The sequence below is a fragment of the Ambystoma mexicanum genome, chromosome 9, assembly GCF_040938575.1.
Source record: "Ambystoma mexicanum isolate Mex_15411 chromosome 9, UKY_AmexF1_1, whole genome shotgun sequence".
Lineage (NCBI taxonomy): Eukaryota > Metazoa > Chordata > Amphibia > Caudata > Ambystomatidae > Ambystoma > Ambystoma mexicanum.
In genome coordinates, this window is record NC_090931.1 from 1,518,077,002 (window position 1) to 1,518,102,108 (window position 25,107).

Sequence of the window (25,107 nt, forward strand, 5' to 3'; positions counted from 1 at the left end):
GGGTGAAACCATCACCCAAAAGTATTCTGAGGGGTCAGCAACCAGAAGAGAGGGATCCAGGGGTGAAACAGTCACCTAAAAGTATTCTGATGGGCCAGCGCCCAGAAGAGGGGGACACAGGGGTGAAACCATCAAACAACAGTATTCTGAGGGGTCAGCATCCAGAAGAGAGGTACCCAGCGGTGAAATCCTCACCCAAGGTGTTCATAGAACAGAACTTTATGTTTGTTGTTGGAACTATCAGTCCCTCAAGGGCAAGAGCCAACAGACCCACCAGATCTCACCTGACCAACCAGATCTACGTGCCAGCCTTCAAAAGAACCAAAGCGGGAGGGCCCAGCTTTCAACACCTGGCTCCCAAAAACTGAAATGCATTACCCACAACCCTCAGAAACGAAAGTTCTTACACTGTCTTCTGCAAAAAACTGAAAAACATACTGTTCGGCTAGAACTAACCATTATGTATAGACACGCTGCTCAACTGTAACCTTAGTGACAGCCTATTATGCCATTCAATGTACTTCTGTGCCTGTTTATATGTCTGCCTGCCAAGTGAATAAGCTGTAACAGCGCCAGGATGCCCCAGGGCCGATGTGTGCTTTATAAATGTAGATAAATAAATAAATAAATAAGAGACTTGTTATTGGAAAGATACTTTTTGCCCATAAGAGAGTCCGATAGCTGGAGCAGAACTGTCGGCTCCTGCTGGGGAAAGTTCGAGAGTGTACTGTGCTCTGGAGACCCACCTTGTCCCGTGCCAGAAAACGTGGGGAAGGGAGACCCCTGCCAATCACATCCTGACTTGCGATTTGAGAACACTTCTTTCTTTATTGAAAACCCTATCCCACACTCTTTTGTATTTAGCATAAGGAACTGGTAATAGGTTTTGCTAGTATGGGCCTTTTATTTTGACAATGCCACAAGGACTGCCTAATATTTTCATTTGATGGTCGATGCTTGCTCCAATCTTAGATTTAGGTTTAGATTAGGCATTTTTCCACCCTGCATTCATTGTTCAATAAACACCCTTGAACTGTAATTACTTGTGTCTGTCTTTGCTGTAGTCACCATGAGTTCCTTACACATCCCACTCCACAAAAAGCATCCTCCCCAACCATTGGGGACACACTGAATTTGCAGCTTTCCTTCTTCTTAGAACTTCAAATGGAATGAGATCTGTAGTTGAGTGTGGCGCAAATCTCTAGGCAACTACCAGTTTCTTTATATCCTCCTTCCACACCCTAACAGAACTCATTAACAAGCCTACTCCATGCATAAGGGTTCTATTGAATCTTTCCTCTATGCCAATCGAGGCATAATGGACAAGAGCAGTTTTATGGTATTCCACCACCATGTCCTTGAGAAATTCTTTCCTAAATCTTGATGTGAATTGAACACCATTCATTATCAGTTAAAGGTTTGAGTTGAATACCTTCTCTTTGAAAAATGTCATCCATAAATTGAACTACTGCCCTGGAATCTGTGTCGCACACACGCTTCACTTCCATCCATTTAGAGTATAAGTCAACCAATACTGTTACATATTTCTCAATAACTTTTGACCATACTGTCTATGGAGACATATTCCCAGGGAAGTCTGGGAAGATGAAATGGTTTGAGGGGCTGTTCTTATGTTTTTAATACTTTATCTGAGGACGCACACAATGTACATTCCTACATATGTACATTCCTACATAATCTCCGTTCAATCAGATTACTTCTTCTTGGTTCACTTCAGCAATGTCTTTGGATCACACAATTGAAGGTTCCCCATTCTAGGCGCAGTTGTCAGGCAACACAGCCCACCCATTACAGGTCACGCAACCAGGAACCCTAGGTTTCTAGCCCACACAGGTTCTTCTGTATCTGCCTGTATGTGAATGTTCACACACACTTGGCTTCTCCTTGTCAGCCTCTTGGCTTTGCCACAATATGTAATATATCTGTTGCTAGTCTTTGGCTTTGCCACACAGTATTCATGCATATAGTTCACTTTGTGGTGGTTCTCTTCCTTCACCACCATGCTGTCAGGCTCTCTCGCAATCTTCCCTACTTGCTTTCTTGTTTCGTACTTTGCTTTCAGTTAGGCACTCTCTGAATTTCACAATGATTTGTCATTAGATTGTAACAGTTCTCATTCAGTTTGGGATTCAATATGTGTGATTGTTTGCTTTGCCACTTGCACATTATATTGTTCTTAATTTTCTTCCAATAGGTGGCTTGGGGTTTGTTTCATGTGCGCATGCTGTTTCATTCACTCGGCATTCACATCGCTTCACCATAGCCCCCTGGAGCGCCCCAATCCATTAACTTTCCCTCTTTACTCACCAGTCCTGGCATTCCCTCCAGACAGGTGTACTTTTGTTTTTTGGCTCCGCCAGCTGGCTTTCCTTCACCCGCGCTCACACTTCTGATCGGCAGCTCTGCTTCCTCTCCGCAGATGCTGATGGTCACTTTGCTTCCTGTTCTTCGCCCGCAGCTCTAGCTGCGTATCTCCGACCATGGAGGCTTCCACATCTGTGGTCGTCTTGTGGCCCGCCTGGCCCTGAGCTCCACAGTTCCATGAGGTCACCTGCTGGTGTCCTGGCTCTCCTGCAGGACCCGCCACAGCTGCCTCCTCACACACAGCATTCCCTGCTGGTCTCTGTGCTGCTGGTCTCCTCCCTTCTAATTCGCCTGCAACCACTTGACAGGTTGCAGGTGTGAGTTCCAAATTGTAATAGCCTGGTTGCAATTAGAGGAGATCATGGGACATGCCTGACCTTCACAATACTCTGCCGGCCTCTTCTTCATCTCAGTACTAGAGTGGTTAAATGGCTTACTGGTGTTCACTATCCCTAGTCGCCTCTTCCTTGTCCCAGTACTAGAGCGGTGAAATGACTCACAAGTGTTCACTACTCTTAGTCGCATCTTCCTCGTCCCAGCACTATACAAAACGATACTAGGTGGAGCATGAGAGCACAATACGAGCAAGGCAGACTGCACAACGACACAGCTACCCAAGCACGGCAATTCAAGAGGCAGAGAAAACCAGTGAGAACTGAAGGGGTGACAAGGAGAGAAGCGACCTTGCCCTTTCCAAGCCAGACCCACAAAACCTCCCTGCAAAGAATCGTAAGACTGCAAAGAATAGCCCGAGTGTGTTGCAGCAGATGTCAACGGTACACGCAGCATGCCTATGCTGATAAGCAGGACTGAGAGAGACACCTGATACTGTGGTCCCGTCCTTGACTCCAGATACAAGAATAGCCAGGTGGTTCATACCAGCCAGTGAGTCAAGAGGAGAGCCGATAAGAAACCGAACTGTGTTGAAAGAAAGCTGCAAGTAGCAAACTAACGGAAGTTCAAAGAACTATTGATATTAAGGGAAAACCAGCTTTGAACCTGATGGAGGGAGGCTGAACTTTGAGAGGGGTCTGAGCCCAGCAGAGGGAGACCCAGGGGTAAAGAAACATCACCCAAGTGCAATCGGGACAGAATTTTTGTTTATATTTGTTTACGCATCAGCGCCTCTGAGCCAAAGAAACTTTTCTCCCGAAAAGAGACTTAACCATCAAAGGTCCTGATATGTGAAAAAGGAACTATCGTCTTGTGCTTGGAACGCTTGAGAGAGTGCTGTGCTCAGGAGTCCCACTTTATCCTCTGCTCATAATGTGGGGAAGGAAGACCACGGCCACCACATTCTGATTTAGTATTTGTAAACACTTTTTTCTTTCTTGTGAACCCTATCCCACACTCTTTCTATATTTAGTTGTAAGGATTAGCAATAGTTTTTTTTAGTATAGGCCCTTTTATTTTGACAAGACACCACAAGGACTGCCTTATTTTTCATTTGATGGGCGAAGCTTGCTTCCATCTTCGAGTTAGGTTTAGAATAGGCATTTTTCCAACCTGCATACAGCTAATAAAAACCCTTGAACTATGATCACTTGTGTCTGTTTTTACTGTTGCCAACCTGAGTACCTTACAGTAGCTAAAACCTTCTGAGATTTTTCAAGGCATGTTTTAATAAACATTTCAGAGTAGAATTAAATGGTTTAACATCCAAGGAGAAATGCTCAAACACGTTGTGAGAGAGCAATCTTTTTCCGGTTTTCAATCCAGTCACTTTACAATAACATCTTTTTTACCTTAGCTGGATTACGCTCTAATTCTTCAAGCAAAACTGTTCTCTCTTTCACCATGGCCAACACAGAACTCACCCAAGCCTTAAGTGGCACACAATTGCCAAGAGGATAGAGTGCATTCATTTGCATAAGTAAGGTAGAGGCCGGCGGAAACATAATGGATTGCAGAAGCAAAATTCTTAGCCTAAGGACCTTAGCTTCTAATGATGTGAGTCGCAAAATGTGCATAACTGCTGCAAACGGAGTGCTCGTTGGAAGGGACATTTCCAAATAAGGGACTCTGTCTTGTCCAATACCAAGTCGAACTTGTATACCTCGGACCTGTAGGTCAGCCTTGGAATAAGTACCTGATTATACATTCTGAGTGTCAGCAATAGTGAAAAACTGCCATATTTTCTGTTGAGTATGTGGAGCTTAGAGTCTGCGGAGTTTGCATCAAGCTTCAAGGCCTGATTAGCCAAAGACACAGACCGACCAGTTGGCTTTAATCACAACCCCAAGATACCTAAACTCCCAGACCACCTCCAATATCTTACCATCAATATACCAACCGAAGTTAGGCCTACCCGACAAAATCTTTCTGCGATTAATCACCAAGACCTTAGACTTGGTCACACTAATGTCCAGGCCGAGCTCCTGAAGAAATCATACGAGCGTACCAAAGATTTATGTAGGCCTATTGCAGTATAATCAAGAAACCCAAGGTCGTCGGCATACAGATGATAGTGGATTTTCACAAGACCCAACCCCGGAGGATTGACACCAATGCCTGCTAGTGCTTCCCTTATTCCAAAAATGTGTAAGTTGAACAAAAAGGGTGCCAATACACACCCCTGGCGTAAGCCCCGGTCCACAGAGATCCACCCCAGGTAAGTACCCTTTTGGACCAGCCTCACTTTTAGTCTAATATCTTTGTTCAAGAGCTCCAGCATCATAACCAGGGTCTCCGAACAACCTGAGGATCTAAGCATCCCCCATAACCTCGAGTGATCAACGCAGTCAAACACCTAAGAGATGTCGAGAAATTGGAGAAACAAAGTTTGCTTGGACTTAAATGCCTGATTCTTCAAGAGTTGCATAGCTCTCAACCATTTGTGCTGCAGGGGCGGGTGAAATCACCCGATTTTGTTTTTGGCGGGTGAGATGCCCATTGGAATGAATGGGCGTGTAGGAGGCTTGGCGGGTGATACAGCCCTTTACAAGGCGTTGTAAAGGCGAGTTGAGAGCTATGAGAGTTGTATCAAGAGGCAGTTCAAAGCTGTACTTGTTCCTTTACGAAAGCTTGACTGACTGTGGTCAGCTTATCAGCATCAACATCCCATCTTTCGAGTGCATGCAATAAAAAGCCTGAAATTAACTTGTAGGAGGCATTCAACAAGGAGATGGGGCGGTAATTCCCTGAATCCGCCCTGCCACCCTTTTTGAAAATAACCACTACAATAGCCTCCTTCCAAGCCAAAGGGCACCTAGCCCGCCCAACAACGTTGCCAAACAGTTCAAGCAAGACCTCAGCCCTTAATAGCGCTGCTGATTTTTATTTGGAAAGGCCATGGGGTCAAGGGGCATTCGAAGACTTAGGGCCTCATTACACGGAAGGCGGTAATCCAGGGTGCTATTAGCACCCTGGACCATGCCGGTAAATTACCGGCACCGCCTTGGCGGAAAGGGGATTTACCGCCCCATTCCAAGGTTGGAGGGGCGGTAAATCCCCTTTCCGCCATTGCCCTTCCCCATTCCCATTTCAGCCCCATAGGGCTCTATGGGAATGGGGAAGGCGCTAATTACGGCACCGCAATTTTGCGGTGCCGTAATTAGCTCCGAGGTCCCTTAGCAGGTTGGTACTTAACGCCTGCAAGAAGCAGGCGTTAGTTCCTCCAACCAGCAAAGGGACCTCGTAGTACGGCGGTAAGGGTTAACGGTCACCGTTGCCATTAACGGTGACCGTTAACCCTTACCGCCGTCCGTGTAATGAGGCCCTTAGCCTCCTAATGGCCAGCTGAATCCCCACAAGATCAATATCCAACAACTCACAAGCCACTGCACCCAAAAAGGCTCCCGTACTCCCACACGCACAAAACCCTGGGAGAATCACAGGAGCATACAAGTAGCTAAAATAGGTCTCCCACAAATGGCCAGAAATCAGCTGATGCTGCAACGAGGATTGCATTTTACCCCATCGTATCATTCACCAAAAATTGTCCGAATCTCTTGAGGCCAGGACTGCTAACATGTCCTCTGCATCTTTTTGTAGTAATAAGGCACGATGGCCCTTTGCCCAATTTCTGCTACAGACTGCCTTCATGCAGGATCGCTCCACTACCCACAGCCTTCATGCAGGATGGCTCCCTCCCACTCGGTGGGAGATATTTGCGTTGTTAGGTGCATGTTTGCTAGACCCACCCCCGCTGCTGCTGACAGGGCGACAGCCAGAGCACAAGTGCTGTCTTGGAGGATTGAGGGTTATTTGCTACGGTTAATGCGAACAGCAGCAACAACAGCACTCCCATAGGAGGGGAGCAGCGTAGTATTTGGAGACATACGTGGTAATTCTGGTTGCGCGGCAGGAAAGCTGGCATCACACTTGGGTGCATTGTATGTATGGAGGATTTGAGGGGGGTGCGGATAGGCTCCGCCGCAGGGGATGTGCTGCGGTTCTACCAGATCTTGTAAGTCGACAGAGGACCAGGCTGCAGGCTCTGCAAATGTGCTTGTATGTTCCATTCTTTGTTAATTATTAGTGCCTTTCAAACTGTAATAAATGTGCTAGTTTTGCAACAGTAGCAACCAGTGGCCCGCACGCAAACTTAAGCATTGCCTTGGAGCTCACAGAAGAAGCAGATCATTGGTTTTAATCGGATCACATCCCAATATAAGTTTTATAATATTTTGAAAGACAAAGGTGATACTAAAAAAAATTATTTCATTGTACTGTCATTATTACAATTCCAGTAAATATTGTAGCCAACGGTGCATTATTAATACCTAGTACAACCATATCTATTCTTTTCTGATATTAGATGTATGAAACATAGTCTGATGATTGTTCCTAATTATAATGCTAGCTACTTTACGTATTTTAATATTATATAGACCATTTCTCTTTCTAAATCAAAAGTAAACATATCTGTTTGCAATGTATTATGTATATATTTTGTCATATTTCTTTTTGTAATCTGTCTAAGGTTTGATGATATGAGAATGTCACTCTAAGATGCACAGTCCTGTACACTCCCATTGTATTGTAAATACCCATCTTAGAATGGGCAATGGCACAAATAGCACTAATGGGGGCTCCTTGCTGCTTTACATAACAATAAAGGGCATTTTGAGAACATACGAATGACTACAGAGTGTTAACTTTGACAAGTATCTCTGTGATATAATGGTTGTATTCTTGAACCGCTAAGTACATGAAGCACAATGGACTTGAGGCGCATTTTATTTTTCGCAACGCCCACCCATATCTTTAGGTGTCTGTAACCATGAGCCATATACTCTCATTCAGACAGCCAAAGTTTGGCTTTGATGATAACTGACTGTGACATCTGCTACTCCTCATGTTTATTTTCCCATAAAAGAGGGCCTCACTACGTTTGGGAGACCTGCAGAACTTTAGAAGAGGGTAGACCGGGTCTCAGGCAATTAATGTCTGTGCATTTGGGGATCTGTACATGCACAGAAATCTTCAGAAAATGATACACTTAAGGTGATAGAGAATACACAACTAGTGAATACACTACAATGTTGCTGGACAATAGAGGCTTAGATTTAGGTATTATTGGGAATGTTAAACATACTTTTGTAGACCCCTAGGCAAGTACCAGGTACAAGAGGGCTCCTGGAGCGACATATGTGAGGGTCACAGCCCATAGAGAAACGTGGCATGTGCAGTGCTCAGCGCAACACCCCACCCATCTCCTTAAAGCTGCCCCGCAGAATGCCCGAGGGCGTGGTTGGCAGACAGTGCACTTATTGTCATCATTAAAGCCATTATTAAAGGCAATAGCAGAGGCCGGGAGACAGCGCTCTTTTCCTGGAGACTCACCTGAGTTGCAGGAGACTATAGTGTCATCAGCCCTCCCCATTAATCCCCAACTTCACCTTCCTTTACTGGTTATTATAAGTAAGTATAAATAATGTACATGGTGTACTGGCAATCTATAATGCCCCTCGCCCAGGTTTTCCACTTGTATTTTCCTCCTCTGCCACCTCCATCATTTCCTGCTCACTATTCACTACCATTGTAAAATGCCCTGTTAGGCCATTGGTCCACTCACCAACCTTATAACTTATGCACAGTGTTTCTGATAGAAGCACTCAGCTTTCTCTTCAATAAACACAAGTATACGTGGTGCACACCTGAGAAAAGCTCCATGTCATAAAGGACCCCTTCAGCCAGTCCTTTTTTTTCAGGCAATAGCATGCTGCATGCTGGGAATTCTAACACTTAAAGGGGCATTTTTGGTGGGATACGTGACACTACAACTCCAAGAATCCAAAGGATTGTTGGCTAAAATACCAGGGAGGGCAAAAGATGAGCCCCGTGACATGGGCCCAGTTGGCAGCAATGGCCCCTGTCCCCAAAGAAAAAGCCCAGGAGGCCCCTCACCTCATCTGGCTCTTTCCCAGCCAATGCTCTCCAGTAGTCTTGGGTGGATTCCTCCGGTGATCTTGGGTGGATTTCCCTCACGTGATCTTGGGTGGATTTCTCTCCAGTGATCCGGGGTGGATTTCTCTCTAGTGATCCTGGGTGGAGTCCTCTCCAGTGATCCGGGGTGGAGTCCTCTCCAGTGATCCGGGGTGGATTGCTCTCCAGTGATCCGGGGTGGAGTCCTCTCCAGTGATCTTGGGTGGATTCCTCCCCGTGATCTTGGGTGGATTCCTCCCCAGTGATCTTGGGTGGATTTCTCTCCAGTGATCTTAGGTGGATTTCTCAACAGTGATCTTGGGTGGATTTCCCTTCAGTGATCTTGGGTGGATTCCTCTCCAGTGAGCTTGGGTGGATTCCTCTCCTCTCCAGTGAGCTTGCGTGGATTCCTCTCCGGTGATCTTGGGTGGATTCCTCTCCAGTGATCTTGGGTGGATTCCCCTCCAGTGATCTTGGTTGGATTCCTCCCTAGAGATCCTGAATGGATTATTCTGCACTGACCTCTTGCAGGATTCAGAACAAACCCACTAAGGAAGAGAGGAAGGTCCCAGGAGACTGGGTGATGTGGAGGATCCCAGGACTGCACTGAGGCTGCGCAGAACAGGAGACACTAATCACCAAGAACAAGAGACACTAATCACAGGACCAAGAGACACTACTCTCCAGAGCATGCGCAGATACTATCACTACTGAAGCGTGAGAGTGATCTCATTGCCAGATATCAGTTAAATGCCACTTTTACAGGCCGGCTATTGGTCAGCTCATCCTGGGCACATGTGTCTACCTTCCCTCCTTACATGCCATGTTTAATACACTGCAACATCTGGGGAGACACTTGGTATTACCCCTCCCCATCCCCCCCACTTACCAAGAACTTCCCATGCAGTTGGAATGTTTAAATAACAGTCCCCAAGCAGTTTGTAAAGCTTGGGTTCCCCAAATGATGACCCGACTTCTCCTGATGTGCTGGTTAATAATGTTTTAAAGTTCTTGTAGATAATATCATGTACATTGAGTCAGGTACATTCAAGCTCAAGGCAACATGCACCGGCCTCCTCTCAGGTAAGCTACATCTCTCCATCTGACTCACTCAGAACACTCAACCATACGTCAACATTGTCACAGGCTGCATTCCATGTCACTCACCCAAGGGTCCATGCATACTAAAAGGGATACTGGGGAAACCAGGTCTCTACACAGTTCTAAGCATTTCCCTCCTACAAGCAGTTAATGTATTCTGTAAGCACGAGGACGCTGCTTATACAATGTTTCCTGACTGTTTGTTCATACACAATGTTTATTAAATTCTAAAATCAGGCAAGTGGCCCTTGCATCACGGAATCAAGAGTGCCACTATATTAAGCTACTGTCTTGTGGCTAAAGGATGTTTTTTTGTATCAGCACAACAGTCATCAGTGTTTCGTTTGCATGGGAGAACAGAGAAAATTCCCGTTCATAATCTGGTGTGGCTAGAACTGGGAATGTACATATGAACGCTTTTAGGGTTGTGAAGACAGTGTTCAATTCAGGAGTCCAAGTGATTGGTGCCTACTCTTTCTGGGCTTCTTTTAACCCTTGCAGCAGAGGCCGTGTGTAGGCAACGTGATCTAATATCCACGCTCTGCAGTAATTACAGAGGCTGAGGAAGTTCTGCATGTCCTTTACAGTATGGGGTCTGGCTGAGGCACGCACTGTCGCTGCTCTATCAGGTATTATTCATTTACCATCTTTTTCAAAATCAGCTGGCCCAGTACAGGACCTCAGTCAGACAGTACTGCAGTTTGTTTTTGTCTACCTTGTACCCCTTCTGGGCAAATAGATTTAATAGGAACACAGAGTCTATCAGGCATGCTTACTCCTCCTCCCCACATAAAAGGAGGTCATCAACATATTTTATCATTGTGCTTTGGATACTAGTATTGCTGTGGTTTTCGTGCAATATTCTGTTGAAAATGATTACACTTTCACAGTATTCCTGGGGTAACCTGCGGTGCTCATATCTTTTGCTCCCCAGGGTAAATGCAGTGAGGTATTGGGAGTCTGGATCCAGTGGCACCGAGAAAAAGGCATTTTTCAGGTCCACTACCGTGAAGTGTGTGCCTTTCTTTGGGATGCTGCACAAGATGGATGCCGGGTTTGGCACAAGTGGGAACTCTTTTTGGACAATATCATTAAGTGGGCGGAGGTCCTGAATTATACGCCACGCCCCCTTTTGATTTTTTGATGGGGTACACTACAGTGTTACATGGGGAGTTGGATTGGACTATGATGCCTTATTATATTAGTGCACGTAATGTCTCTATTATTCCTTCCCCCGACTCCCTTTATAAGGGGTATTGTTTTACCCTGAGCAGCACTGCTCCTGGTTTGAGCTTTATTTTTATTGGGGTCACTTTCTTCAACAATCCTACATCATGGGGGTTTGTGGTCCATAGATATGGTGGCAACTGCTGCAAGTCCACATCACAGAAAGATGGCTGTGCACTGACAGCGGCCATGAGGGGATTTGTCACACTCCTGTTTTATACCATAATGTTGCAGGGTATGCATATTTCCATTATAATCTCCCTGGCACTGTCGCTGTCAGTGAACAATTCCTCATCAGTCAATTCACGTAGTGGTATGCTTGGGTTAATGCACAATACTGTCCGCCATTTGCACCCATGCATGTCTAGGCCAATTGCCACAATACATTTTGCTGATACTTGTACTCCTTGCAGATCGACGGAGAGAACTGTACCTGGCACTATTTCAGGGGTCTCTACATTACTGGAAGACAAAATAAGAGGGTACTCTCCAGTCTTTTTGTGTAATTTCTTGCACTACCCTGGCTAACACTTGTATACTGTACACAAACATGTCTGCATTGGTCGGTATTCCTTGGACTGCCGTTTCATTGGCTATAGTATGTATCAGTAGCATTCTCGGAGCATGCACATCCCCGGGGTGGAACATACCATCCCCCTGTCTGTGAACACTATGGTCATGTTTAATCTGCTGAGCAAATCTCGTGTTAGCAAATTTACAGGTGAGTTTTCATGGTAAAGCAGGGGTGCTTGCACTGTTTTCCCCCCTGTCTTAACATCCAAATCTTCTGTGTAAGGAACCATGACCACATCCCCAGAGAATCCCTGCATCTCGAGATTTTTGCCAGATAGGGGGCATTGCCTTCACATAAGCATGACTTCTCCACCCCGCATCCACCATAAAGATTAACTACTTATTTCCTATCTCTGCTCCCACCAGTGGTTCCTCGCCTGGGTGTAAGGTAGTCCAGATAGAACTGGACACGCAAGGGCTCCCTGTGGGCTGTCCTAATCGGGGTAAGTGTTTGTCCTGGGGCAAGAGAAAACACTGTCACTAAGCACACATGTTCCGTGGTATGGCGTGGGAGCCCATTTGCGGTAGTGACAAATGGGTTTGTGTGCGTGTCTGTCATGTGATTTTGGGAGCTTGGGCGTGTCTGCATGCAGTGAGGGGGGTGACTGAGGGTATTGTGTCCTGGGATTGGCCGGCTATCTGGCTGTTCATCTGGTTTGTAATTTCCTATGGGTACGCAATATGGGCTGCCTGTGTGTGGATGTCCGTACTACTGTTCATTACTGTACCTCTGGTTATTTTGATAATTTGCTACAAGTCTAATGCAGGATTCTCTCGAAATGTCCCCATCTCCCGCACGACCAACATGGCTCTGGTCCACCCCCTCATTGGCCTTGTCCTCTGTATCCCCCTCTTTGGCCCCGAAACCCACCTCGTCCCATGTGGGTCTGTTTTGCCTTAGGGGTCCCATGTATTGCTCTTCTCCATTCCACTGTCCCTGCCCATTGTCTGGACAGGCTGTAGCCATCCATGCCTGGATAGCCACTGCACCTCCTCCTTCTTCCCCTTGCTGCTCCGGGGGTGGTGCAGCGGCTACTGCCGCGACCTTCACTAGCTTACTGTGAACCAATTGTGCTTCTTCTGCTTATCGTCTCTGGGCTGTTTCTTTTTCTCTTTCTTAATAATGCTCTTAATTTCTGCCCACCCCATGGTTTCTGTCCCAGCTATTTTATCAAGGGCCTTCTGTACCTCCTTCGGGAGGCCTTGCTTGATGATAAAGTAAAATAGGGAGGTAGACTGGTCCCAGGCCGTGCACGTCTCCGCCTGCCAAATCTCCTGCACCCGGAGAATAAACTGCACAGCATCTTCCTCATCCCCCATAGTGCATTGCATTATAGAATGTAATTCGGGGGTATGGGGGAAGGTCCTCCGCAATGCATCCCACACTTGTGCTCTCACATTATTGAAGGATGCCCCATCATTCAGATCATTACCCATCGTCACTCCCAGGAACCCCACCATCACCTATACTGAGTCTGCCTGATCACCTACCTCTGACACCAAGAGACTTTTAATGTCTCCTATGGCCAAGGGGAACCCTTGCCGTGATCTTCTCAAATGTGTATATCCACTTTCCCGCCCCCGTTGGCAGTTGTGGGATGTTCTGGAGGGGATTATTCATATCCATTCGTGCCCTCTGCACATAATGGGGCCATCCCGCTCCTTTATAAATGAGGGGCATTTGAAATGTGACCTTTGTCTTTCCCCTACTCACCTTCGTTCCCTTCTTTTTTGCCAATGCCATCCAACCCATCCAGTTTCGCAACCTCCCCTCCCATCCTTCTTCTTCCCTTTGTCACTTGTGGGGTGGGCCACTGGCACTGTGAGATCCCTCCTACCACCCCTTTGTTGGACTCATCCAAATCACTCCAACATTCTTTCACATGATCTCAGGCTACTGTATCATATCCTACACTGTCTTTCTCCCCACACGTTCTACCCGGACGGTTTTTATGGGTGCGCTGTGTATCCTAAAGAGGAAGTCTCGCGATTTCCATTCGTCGTCTGGTAACATGGACGAGCTCTTTAACAGTTGGGGTACCAGAGGTTGCCCTCCCGCAGATAATTGCAGTGTGCCCTTGCATAAGGATTGTAATAGAATCAATTCTATCTGGATGGATGTTAGTACCTTTTCCAAATCCCGAGTAGTGGGACCCGTGTGGCTGGGAGTAGTGGTTAGTTGAATGTAGGGATGGGGTGACCGTTGTGGTTGGTGTGCTTGAACCTGGTACATATACTGGGTCAGCGATCTCCCAACTTCCCCTTTTGTTTTCCCCTAGCAATCAATACTCACATGTCCGTGTTCTTCCCCGAGCCTCCGTGCGTCGTCTATCCACAAGGGCTGGGCCTCCCCGTCGTGGCCCCACCTGGCTCAAGTGAGCAGTTTGGTATTCGCAAAGCCGGGACCCACACAACCTTCTCTTCTTGCATACGTGTTTGGGAACTGTCAGCCGTAGGTGGGGGCAGCCTTTCCGAGGAAGGCCTGATCTCACCCCAATTTACGGGGGTGTCTCGAGGAATATCACGCAAGAGGGGTCACCAAATGAAGGCTACCTTCCTATCTTACACGTTCTACTCCATAGACCAAATAATGGACACACCCCGATAGGGAATGATACCAGGAGATGGATTGCAAGTAAAACAAAATGTATGTAAAGTAAGTTGTACATGCAGAGTACTCTTCTGCCCGGAGAGCGCGCTGCGAACAATAACAAGGGCAGCATCTTATAAGACAAAAACATATTACTAGTGATGTGTTGCTATAGGTACCACATTTCTACAATACAATTGGAAGAACAAACTGATACAGTATGGAAGTATGCAGAGGGATTGTGTTGGATTGGCTGTTGCTCGGGTGTCAGTCTGGTGGCACGTGGGTCAGCTGGGCTCATCTCCGTGGTGAAGGTCAGGTCGTCGGCGCACTGTTTTTCCTGACTGACTATGCTAAAACAATGAGACCTTATGACACAAGACAGATAGTAACAATAAAAAGTTGGGTATTACATTTTGGCAACTTCAAAGCCTCCAAGCAAATATACCATCATTTTAACCCTTGTTCTCTCGTGTCCATAAAATACAGAGCCCCTTGACTTAAGAGCCTGCCCTGTAGGTTTTGATTTACCTGATGCCTCATGGCACTGGTGGGCATGTGTTTAGATTTGGGGAGAATATATTGGCACATAGGTCTAGGGTTCTGGTGGGTGTTCCATCTGGTCACTACAAAGTGGTCAGATTCGTATCTATATGAATGAGTGGACGGGCATGGGCTCAATGGACTGTGGACTGGCAGGGTGGGGGTCAAGGGAGCACAGGCAGGTTAGTGAAGACGGATGGGCTTACAGGCTGAGGCTCATATGGTGGGAAAGGATACTGAAAATTCGCAACAATTCATGGCTGGACTTCCGTGAGAACAGGGCTGGTACAGAGCTGGCAGAGGGGTGTTAACCAATTAAGGATGATGACCCTTACACTAGCGAGTTCATGGTCTGTGTCAAGATAGGTGCTATCAGAAGCACACCTTTAGGAATTGCTTAGATATCCTGAGCTTTTCTTTTCCTTTTCTTTTCATACATCCCCTGCAAGGCACACAAGCACTCCCTTGAGGATCCACAACCTCAGGGCATTCACAGAGATCTGCCCTACCTGAGCGCACTACACAGAGTCTTATTGTATAATAGGTGTTCTTCACCTGCCAAGCCTTTACAAAAGAGGAAAGACCATATGCAAATCAGGCTTGGTCCCACCCCCGAAGGGGCAGTCCACCTCGGACTGCTTGATCATGTCCCTTCTGCACGAGACCACAAGCTTCCCCAGACATCCTTCGACCTCATTGGGACTCATCAGTTTGGGCAGCGCTGTTCCCACTGGTGGCAGTACCTCACTGATTTGCATATGGCTGGACCCCTTTTGCAATGGTGCAGGCGGGCTAAAAATCGGTGGTGTGGGAGGTTGCCCAGAGCCATGCCAGTGGTTCAGATTAATTCAAAAAACTTCCACCGATCAATTCTTTGGGTCCAGATTTCATTCAGGCACTGGTGGGCTTCGGGTTAGTCCTCTGTCCATCACCACACTTTGTAGGGGCACACGTTGCTGGGTTCTTTGGCTTCACTTTGGCTTCAATACTTAAGCAGGTGACAGAAGTCTTTCCCCTCATTGTCAATGTTGCATAAGCATGGGCGTCCGTGGTTCAAAGCCCCTCACCTGTCACTGTGCAATAATAAAAGGGGCCAACAAAGATACTGGAAACAAGTGCATTTCGGTATTGGTGTCCACTTGTGCTATAACTAGCATATGTCACATGATGCTCCTTTTGTATCATGAACACCATGATGTACAAGGACATTCCGTTAAAGCCATATATGGTATAACATTAATTTAAGGGACCTTTTACAGGCCAGTCGTTGGTCGGCTCACTTTGGGTATCGTTGTTTGCTTTCTCTTCTTAAGTACTATGGAGCTCATTTTCCAAAAGGTGTTACCTAAATGTAACATAACTGTAATGCGCAAAAGTCATGTGTTAGACGTTTGTGCATTTAATTTCTGTTACACCTCATTTTCATTCATTTGTGTGGCGAAGAGGAGGTGCGGATCGTAATTCCATCTTCCCCTTCCTCTCCACCTACAAATACATAGATGCCAACTTTTCACAGTGAGCCTGAGGGTCACTTGTGCATTACACCCCTCCCCTTACACCCTCACAAACACATCTGCATATTTGGGAAATGTGCATAGCTCTGCCCACCACCATAAAAGGGCATAACGTGTCCTTTGCTTTCCACATCCCAAGTCCCTCAAGTTCCACATCAACAAACAGCTCTCCTTCAAGACACATATAGCTAAAAAAAAAGATACACTGTTCAAGCACTGGTCCTATCCCACCTGGATGGGGGCAATGCCCTACTCAAAGAGCTCCCATCATCCTCTATTGTGCCCCTGAGAAGTGTCCTACACGTGCTGCACGCCTTATCAAAGGTCTACACAGATACAACCACATCACCCCGGCTCTCATTGAGCTTCAGTGGCTCCCACTACATGCACAAATCACCTTCAAGTCGTTCTGAATCATCGATAAAGCAGTCGCCCCCTAGTCACCCAGGTACCTCGCAGAGAAACTCAGCATCTCTAGAGGACAATGCACCACCAGAAGCCAGGACACGTGCCGACTTGAAATTTGCAGCTCCAAAAGTAAGGGACCAGAAAACAAGCCTTCTCTGCCTACGCCTCAAGACTATGGAACCTCCTCCCAGTCTGCATCAGACTCACCCCCACATTTCTACAATTCAGAAAATAACTCAAGACCCACCTCTTCAAGGAGTCTCTCCTCAACACCGAGGCCATCATGTCACCTCCCCATGCCATCTAATGCTCTAGATGCCGTCCACCCCTCTCCTTCCTACCACCCTGTACAGCTGTCCCCCGCTGTATACTACCCCCGCTGTTTATCTGTTCCTCTGTTACCTCTGAGTATCTCTCTGTTATGCATATATAGGGTTGTATACCTCAGCAAAGCTCTCTGTTGTGTATCTGTATTGTATATTACTGGAAATCGCTCTGTTGCTTCTTGACGCTAGATCCATGCTCAATAAGTATAATAATAATAAGTATAATAATAATAATAAGTATAATAATAATGTATATGTGTAAACATGTTGAATATAGTTGACTCACATATCCATGACCTCATCACCTCCCTTGATCTTGACCTTCCAGCCATCACTGAATCCTGCCTAAATGCAGCCGCTGGCCCAGCCCTGTCCCTTGCCATCCCCTATGGATGTTCTATCCCCAGAACTGATAGACTAGACACCAAAGGAGGGGGTGTTGCCCTTATCTACAAGGACTCACTCACAATCAGACAATGCACAGCCAAAATAAAGGGTAACTGTGACCTACTACCCGCAAAAATGACCTTCTCCCGTACCTGCATGATCCTACTCAACATTCTCTCTAGACCGCCTAGACCAATGACCACATTTGAGGAAGACCTATTATATATACTTAATGTTAACATCAAGCCCACATCTAAAATCCTCCTCCTGGGTGACTTGAACCTGGGCTTAAACAACCCCACTGACCACAAGGCCTCATCCCTAGCAAACTCTCTAAGTGCCTTAGGCTTCACTCACCATGTCAATGCCCCCACCCATGTCAAAGGCTGCACCGTCGAGTAGCCAACTGTCCTCAACTGAAAACTAGACGTCAGCGCCATCTCCCCATGCCCCTGGTCAGACCACCATGTTGTGACATTTTTCATCCCGTAGCCACTGGACAACTTGATAGGCAACCCCCCCACCTGCCTCCCACGTGGCCTCAGAGCTCTTGTAAAATGACCAAGGACAGCATCACGCCACTGCTATCAGACCTCCAACCCAACCACTTCCTCCACCTGGCCAACAATCCAGTCGCACTGGCTGACATCTAAGTAAAAACACTGACCACAGTGGTAGACATTGTTGCCCCTTTAGCCATCTGTTCTCTATTGAGCTATATGAGCTAAGAGAAAAGAAACGCTAGGCAGAAGCCTCCTGAAAAATATCCCCCTCTGAAGCCCACAAAGTCCTTTTCAAATTGGCTGCTAAGATATACAAATCAGCCATCGTTCAAGCCAAAGCTACCGCATACAACCATAGAATATAATGCTAATTCTGACTTTTCTCCATCCTCAGGGAGCTAGAGTCACCAGCCCCTCGACCCCTGGCGTCACCAAGGATGAAACCTGGTGGGCCAACATCCAAAAGGCCCTTCTCAACAAAATCACTAGCCTACATGACAAAATCCTCACAAAACTTTCTACAATCACCACCCTCCCGCAACCTCAACCACCACTCACCACACTCCACCCCCCAGTCCCTTTACAATTTCACCAAGTATTTGAAATTGAAGGGACTGCCATCTTCAAGAACCTCAAACCCTCCAAATGCAAAGGGGACACCTGCCTGCCCCCTTCATAAAGGACTGTGCCTAGGCCCTCATCCCCTTTATCAATGCCTACTTCACATCGAGCTTAGTCCCTGCCTCCTTCAAGGAAGCCTATGCTAGACACAGCAATCCCGAGCAATTACCACCCATTACCACAGATCCCTTCGTGTTAAAAATCCTAGACAGGGCCGCCTACACCCAAATCCAACACTATCTGGAAATCAACAGCATCCTAGGACTAGGCCAATCAGGATTCCGACGAGGCCACGGAACAGAATCAACCCTGTGAGACCTCAAGAATCACTCGATGAAATCGAAGACGATGGCAAAGCTGCCCTCCTCCTCCTAATAGACCTATCAGCTGCCTTCGACCTAGTGGACCACAACACTCTCTGCCATCACCTCAAATCAGCAGCCAATTTCTCATTGGAAGCCACATGCTGGGTTGCCTCCTTCCTGGCTGGCAGATCAATCAGAATCTTCTACGAAGTTGCCTGTGCCCCACCACCCACCATATCTTGCGGGGTGCCCCAAGGTTCCTGCCTTTCCCTGACACTCTATAACATTTTCACCAAGCCCCTCTGCGATCTCCTGGATTCCATCGGCATCTCCTACACGAACTACGCTGATGACACCCAAATTCTCCTACCACTCACTGACAACCACACCAAAGAATCCCAAGCACAAAACAGAATCTAAGTTCCAATCCAAGCCTGGATAGCAGCCAACGGCCTCTGTCTAAATGACAAGAAGACAGAGATCTTACTAGTTGGGCCCCCATCAATAATAAAAAATCTTGACCCCCAATGTACCAATTTCAGTATCGACGGACTGCAGATACCTGTCTCAACATCAGTGAAAACTCTAGGGGTGTACTTAGACTCATCACTCCCCCTGACACGTCCGGTCAACGCCATTGCCATATCAGAAGCTTACATTACAAAGTGAATCAATGCGGCTAGACCTTTCCTTAACCCAAACAGCTGCCTTACTGTTGCCAAAGCCACTATTGGGGCCAGACTAGATTACTGCAATGCCCTCTTTGCAGGAACATCAGCGCACAAAATCCACACGCTCCAAGTGATATAAAACAATGCCACTGGAGCTGCTCTTAACATTCTCAAAGGAGAGCACATATCCAGCCCAGAAGGAGCATCCATTGGTTGCCAGTCAATGAAAGAATTAGCTTTAAAACCTTGTCTAGCACACACATGCATATCCAACGCTGCCCCACTATGCCGTGCACAAAGATTCTGCAAATTCCAACCACTCTAGCCCCGTCAGAAGGGCATACACCCACAGACTGGTCTCACCCAAATACAAAAGGGTAACGAGTGGGGGCGCCAGCCTCCTATCTGTTGTAGCTAACCAATGGAACTCCCTCCCTCCACACCTAAGATAAGAACCCTCCTACTGGATCTTCAGGAAGCTCTGCAAACCTGGCTATTTGCCTAAACACCTGTCGTTCCAGCATCCGACTCTTACCATACTTGAGTTTAACTGGTTGTAACAGTGCCGCAATTCCTGAGGTTTTTGTGCTCTTTATAAATGTAAAAATAAATAAATACATATCCCATATGTACATCAGCTTTCAGAGACACCACACTACATTCTTCAATGGCATCCTGCATCTGGCAGACCTGATCCTGGGACGAGGCCACAACCTCTGCTGTGCCCCATGGTGACTGAAGCTGACCACCTATAGAGCATCCCAGACCAGGCCAAGATGACTACATGACTGCAGCAGCAGCAGCATGCGTTTAAATACAACACCTGGCTCCGCCATCATTGTGGTCCAACAGACACAGTAATCTGCAGCCAAGCAGTGCACCTGCATCCATTGTGGAGAGACGACCAATCCTACATTTGCACAACTTGCATCGGTGAAGGGGAGAATATCCTTTGCCTTACGACAGTCATAGTCCAAAGCAGTGAGGAAACTACCTATCTTCCGGCTACATGTGGGAAACCCCCTGATTTGCAGCTGAAGAACAGATCATTCTTTGGCGCGCCTTGAAATACTTAGTTTAGTTTAGTTTGTTTATTTATAGAGCGCGGCCGAACCCTCGGGTAGCTGGGCGCATAATCATGTGGACAACATAGTTACATATCGTTGCATGAAATCATAAGAAATAGGTACATACATTCAAAGTTGCATAGATAGGTACAATGAGAGTAGCAAATACAGTGGATCGTGCGGACCGGGTTACAATATGATCCGTTTCAGGATACGGTTAAATCATACGGTAGGAATTGGTGGAGACAGGCAAGTGCGTAGAGGAGTGGCAGCGTGTTAGGGAGAGAGCCAAGTTTCACCATGGCTTTGAATGGCCAGAAGGCCATTTTATATACTTGTGTATAGCCACGTTATAAATGCCATATCATATTATATCAAGTAAACAGGCAGCCGAGCCTCCCTAGGTTCAGAAGGACATTTGCTTGGGGCCTAGTATTTGTAGAATCCACATTGCTGCAACCTGCGAGGGAAAAATTCCACATTCTAGGCATCCAGCCTATCATTCCCCTCTGGTAAGTGCCGTCAACAGTCAAGTCTTTTCAACGTAGCAAAGAAGAATTGATCCTTGGTTTGAGGCCTACCTTTGGACATATGTACAATCACAACCTCAAGAAGTATTGAAGTGTGTTTTGGAGTCTACACTGTGGATTGAGTAGCAGGGTATCAAGGCTACATTCACATCTTGTATTTGATTGATTTGCTAAAACACAGCAAGAAAGGTGATTACAAGGCCTACACAAGACCCGCTTGAAAACCATGGCTTCGGAACCTGGAATTGTCATAGGTTCATTTGATGGCACCATGGTCTGTACCCGTTGCCCCTACAAATTGACATTGTTGGCAAGCCTGCCAAACCATGCTTTTGCATCCAGGAAACATTGCATGCAAAAGAGCTGTGAGTGGAAAAGACCTGCTGGACCTTCATACCCAGCATAGTCATGGAGAGGAATTGCACATTGAGCAGAGACAGCATGGACCTTCATACCCAGCATAGTCATGGAGAGGAATTGCACATCGAGCAGAGACAGCATGGATCTTCGTACCCAGCACAGTCATGGAGAGGAATTGCACATCGGGCAGAGACATGCTGGACCTTCATACCCAGTATAGACATGGAGAGGAATTGCACATCGAGCAGAGACAGCATGGACCTTCATACACAGCATAGTCATGGATAGGAATAGCACATCGAGCAGAGAAAGCATGGATCTTCATACCCAGCATAGTCATGGAAAGGAATTGCACATTGAGCAGAGACAGCATGGACCTTCATACCCAGCATAGTCATGGAGAGCAATAGCACATAGAGCAGAGACATGCTGGACCTTCATACCCAGCATAGTCATGGAGAGGAATTGCACATCGGGCAGAGACAGCATGGACCTTCATACCCAGCATAGTCATGGAGAGGAATTGCACATCGAGCAGAGACAGCATGGACCTTCATACCCAGCATAGTCATGGAAAGGAATTGCACATCGAGCAGAGACATGCTGAACCTTCATACCCAGCATAGTCATGGAGAGGAATTGCACACCGAGCAGAGACAGCATGGACCTTCATACCCAGTATAGACATGGAGAGGAATTGCACATCGAGCAGAGACAGCATGGACCTTCATACACAGCATAGTCATGGATAGGAATAGCACATCGAGCAGAGAAAGCATGGACCTTCATACCCAGCATAGTCATGGAAAGGAATTGCACATCGAGCAGAGACATGCTGGACCTTCATACGCAGCATAGTCATGGAGAGGAATTGCACATTGAGCAGAGACAGCATGGACCTTCAACAAGAGATGCCAGAAGAACCAATGAGATTTCCAGAAATCCTCCGGCCGGCTAATGAACTGACTGATCAGGATAGAGATGATAATGGTCTCCTGGATCAGAATCAGTTAGTAAATCCAGAATCTGTACCTTGATGTAATATTGCTTAATGAAGGGATTCCAGACACAGATGAAAATGGCACTAACAGCAGCTCTGCTACAAATATAAATGCATTCATTGAAATTGTTTAAAATGTTGAAGATTTAGATGTAAGCGAGAGTACTTTAGGAATCGATGGGCCTCATTACGAGTTTGGAGGCAGCCATGCCCTTAATAAGGGTATGGCTGCCTCCAAACTCGGGTCCGGGTCCGCGGTCCCTGAATGGGGAAATACCGGGACATTCCAACCTTGGAGGACCCAGTATTTCCCCATTCAGGGAACACATCCCCATTCCCATTTGAGCCCCCATAGGGCTCAATGGCTATGGGGAGGGAGCTGACAACGGGCCCATTAATAACGGGCCCGTTGTTAGCTCCCTGGTCCCCTCGCGGGACCCACAAAGGACGTCTGGTCTAACCAGATGTCCAGAGTGGGTCCCGCAAGGGAACCTCGAAATATGGCGGAATGGGTTTAACAGCACCGGCACCTTTACCAGCGCCGTTAAACCCACTCCGCCTGGGTCGTAATGAGGCCCAATATCTTCCATTGGGACATACGCAGATAACATTGTGCAGGTTTCTGTTGATTATTATATTGGTCATTAGAGTGGATTGAAAGGGGTCTCCTCTGTTGTGGGGAAATATGGCACTGTGTAGTATTGTAAGAGTTTTGATGAGATATTGGGGGTCATTACGAGTTTGGAGGTAGCCATGGTGCTAATAGCGCCATGGCCGCCTCCAATCTCGTGTCCGGGTCTGGGTTCCTTGATGGGGACTTACCGGGTCATTCCAACCTTGTAGGACCCGGTAAGTCCCCATTCAAAATACCCATCCCCATTCCCATTCAAGCCCCCATAAGGCTCAATGGGAATGGGGCGGGAGCTAAAAAAGGGCCTGTTATAAGCTCCCTGGTCCCTTAGCGGGTCCCGAAAAGGACGGCTGGTACCCGCTAAGGGAGCTCATAATCCAACGTTAAGGGGTTAACAGCACCAGCATCCTTACCGGCACCGTTAACCCCTTACTGCCGCACTCGTAATGACCCCCATTGAAGGGAACGCCTCCAGTGGGAAGAAAGATGATGACATAAGTAGAATAGAATTGGGAATTTGTGTGGGAACTCCTCTTAGGAGAAGAAAGACCGTGCTGTGCAGAGGTAGGATATTAGTTTTTTGTTGGCCCACAGAGTGGGTGCGAGAGAATGTTATTTTTTGTATATTGGAGTGAATTTTGTTTTGTGTGGGTGAGGCGATGTATGATGGTAGGAGTATAGTGGATGTGTTGATGTGTATAGGAATGTAATAGAGGTGTGAAAGTGGCATAGGTATAAGTGTGTTGGAGTGAGTGGGGATTGATTTGGTTGGTGTGAGAAGTGGAAAGGTGGGCAGTGACTGGAGGGTGAGGTGTGAGTGGTGGCACCGTGAAAAGAAAAACTGGTTGAAAAATTGAGTTTTTCAAAATTGGTTTTGGGTATTTGGGAGACTGTTGTGATACGATTGAAGTGTTTCCAAATTGGGTTATTCCAGTGCTGCAGAGGCGGGGGATACACAACCCTGTTAGAACAATGTTGGACATGCAGCTGGGAGGGATGGGGTTAATTGGTATGATGGAAACTCAGTTAGAGCACGTATGCAGTAAATTGCCACAGTATAGAGACAAAATAATAAAGTACCACATAGAATCGGTGCAGGACACGGCAGGAAAACATTTCACATCTTGGCAGAGAGATGGTACCTTTGAAAGGGATATTGTGGAGAACATGTACTCATTTTTTTTTTTCAATTCTTCAGCCTGTGTTGGCTTATAGTCCTTTCACGCGGACCCTGGCGAGTATGACCCAGGCAATCGGACCTGCCGTAGCAAGCTAAGATTATTTGGTATAAAGGAAACCAAATTTCATCACACTTGGTGCAAACGTCGCACAAATTTCGAGTTCTGAAAACAAAAATCACAATTATTCTTTCAAAAAGTGAAAATCACAAAAGGAATCTCTCCTGAGGAACCAGGCTAAAAGCTGTGGTGAAACAAGTGTTGGGAGAAAAAAGTGCTTGTATTCAGGGAGAAAAAAGTGCTTGTATGCAAATTGAGATGATTGAAAGGCATGAAACCAATACTTGAAGAATAAAACCACTTATGAATTGATAAAACTATGAGTCTGACGTATCACATTTGGTGCAAAAGTCGCACAATCAGCAAGTGACAACATATGAAAGAAAACATTTACTCATATTTATTGACCGCACACAACGGTAAAAAACTGAAGAGTAGACAAAGCATATTAGAGTTGTGGAAATGTTTGAGGAGGAGGAAGCTCACGCCAAAATAGCAGTTGACAGTACTGAGACAGTTACCATACCCTCAGCCGTTACACCTCATGGGTTCTTTCTGCTATAGCACTCCACGGTGGGCTACATCAACCCGCAGTACCTCCAGCTGATGATCAAAAAGGGGCAACCAAGAAGAAATCTGGGGCTAATATGACTAATTCAGTATTGTCACTCTTTGATAGATCTTCCTCCTGGTTCCCCTCACCTGGGTCCTCCGTGGAGCTGTCGGGAGTCTCTGTCGTCCTCCTTCTTCTTTCTCTC

At 46.7% G+C, this 25,107-nt stretch overlaps 1 long non-coding RNA gene across 1 annotated transcript in view; it reads right to left on the reverse strand.

Moving 5' to 3' along the window:
- LOC138489401 (uncharacterized) overlaps positions 1-9,362 on the reverse strand; it is a 29,594-nt gene extending 20,232 nt beyond the window's left edge. Inside the window, exon 1 of the long non-coding RNA XR_011274791.1 lies at positions 8,737-9,362. This is a non-coding gene — a long non-coding RNA (uncharacterized lncRNA). The remainder of the gene's footprint in view (positions 1-8,736) is intronic.
- Positions 9,363-25,107: the final 15,745 nt, after the last annotated feature.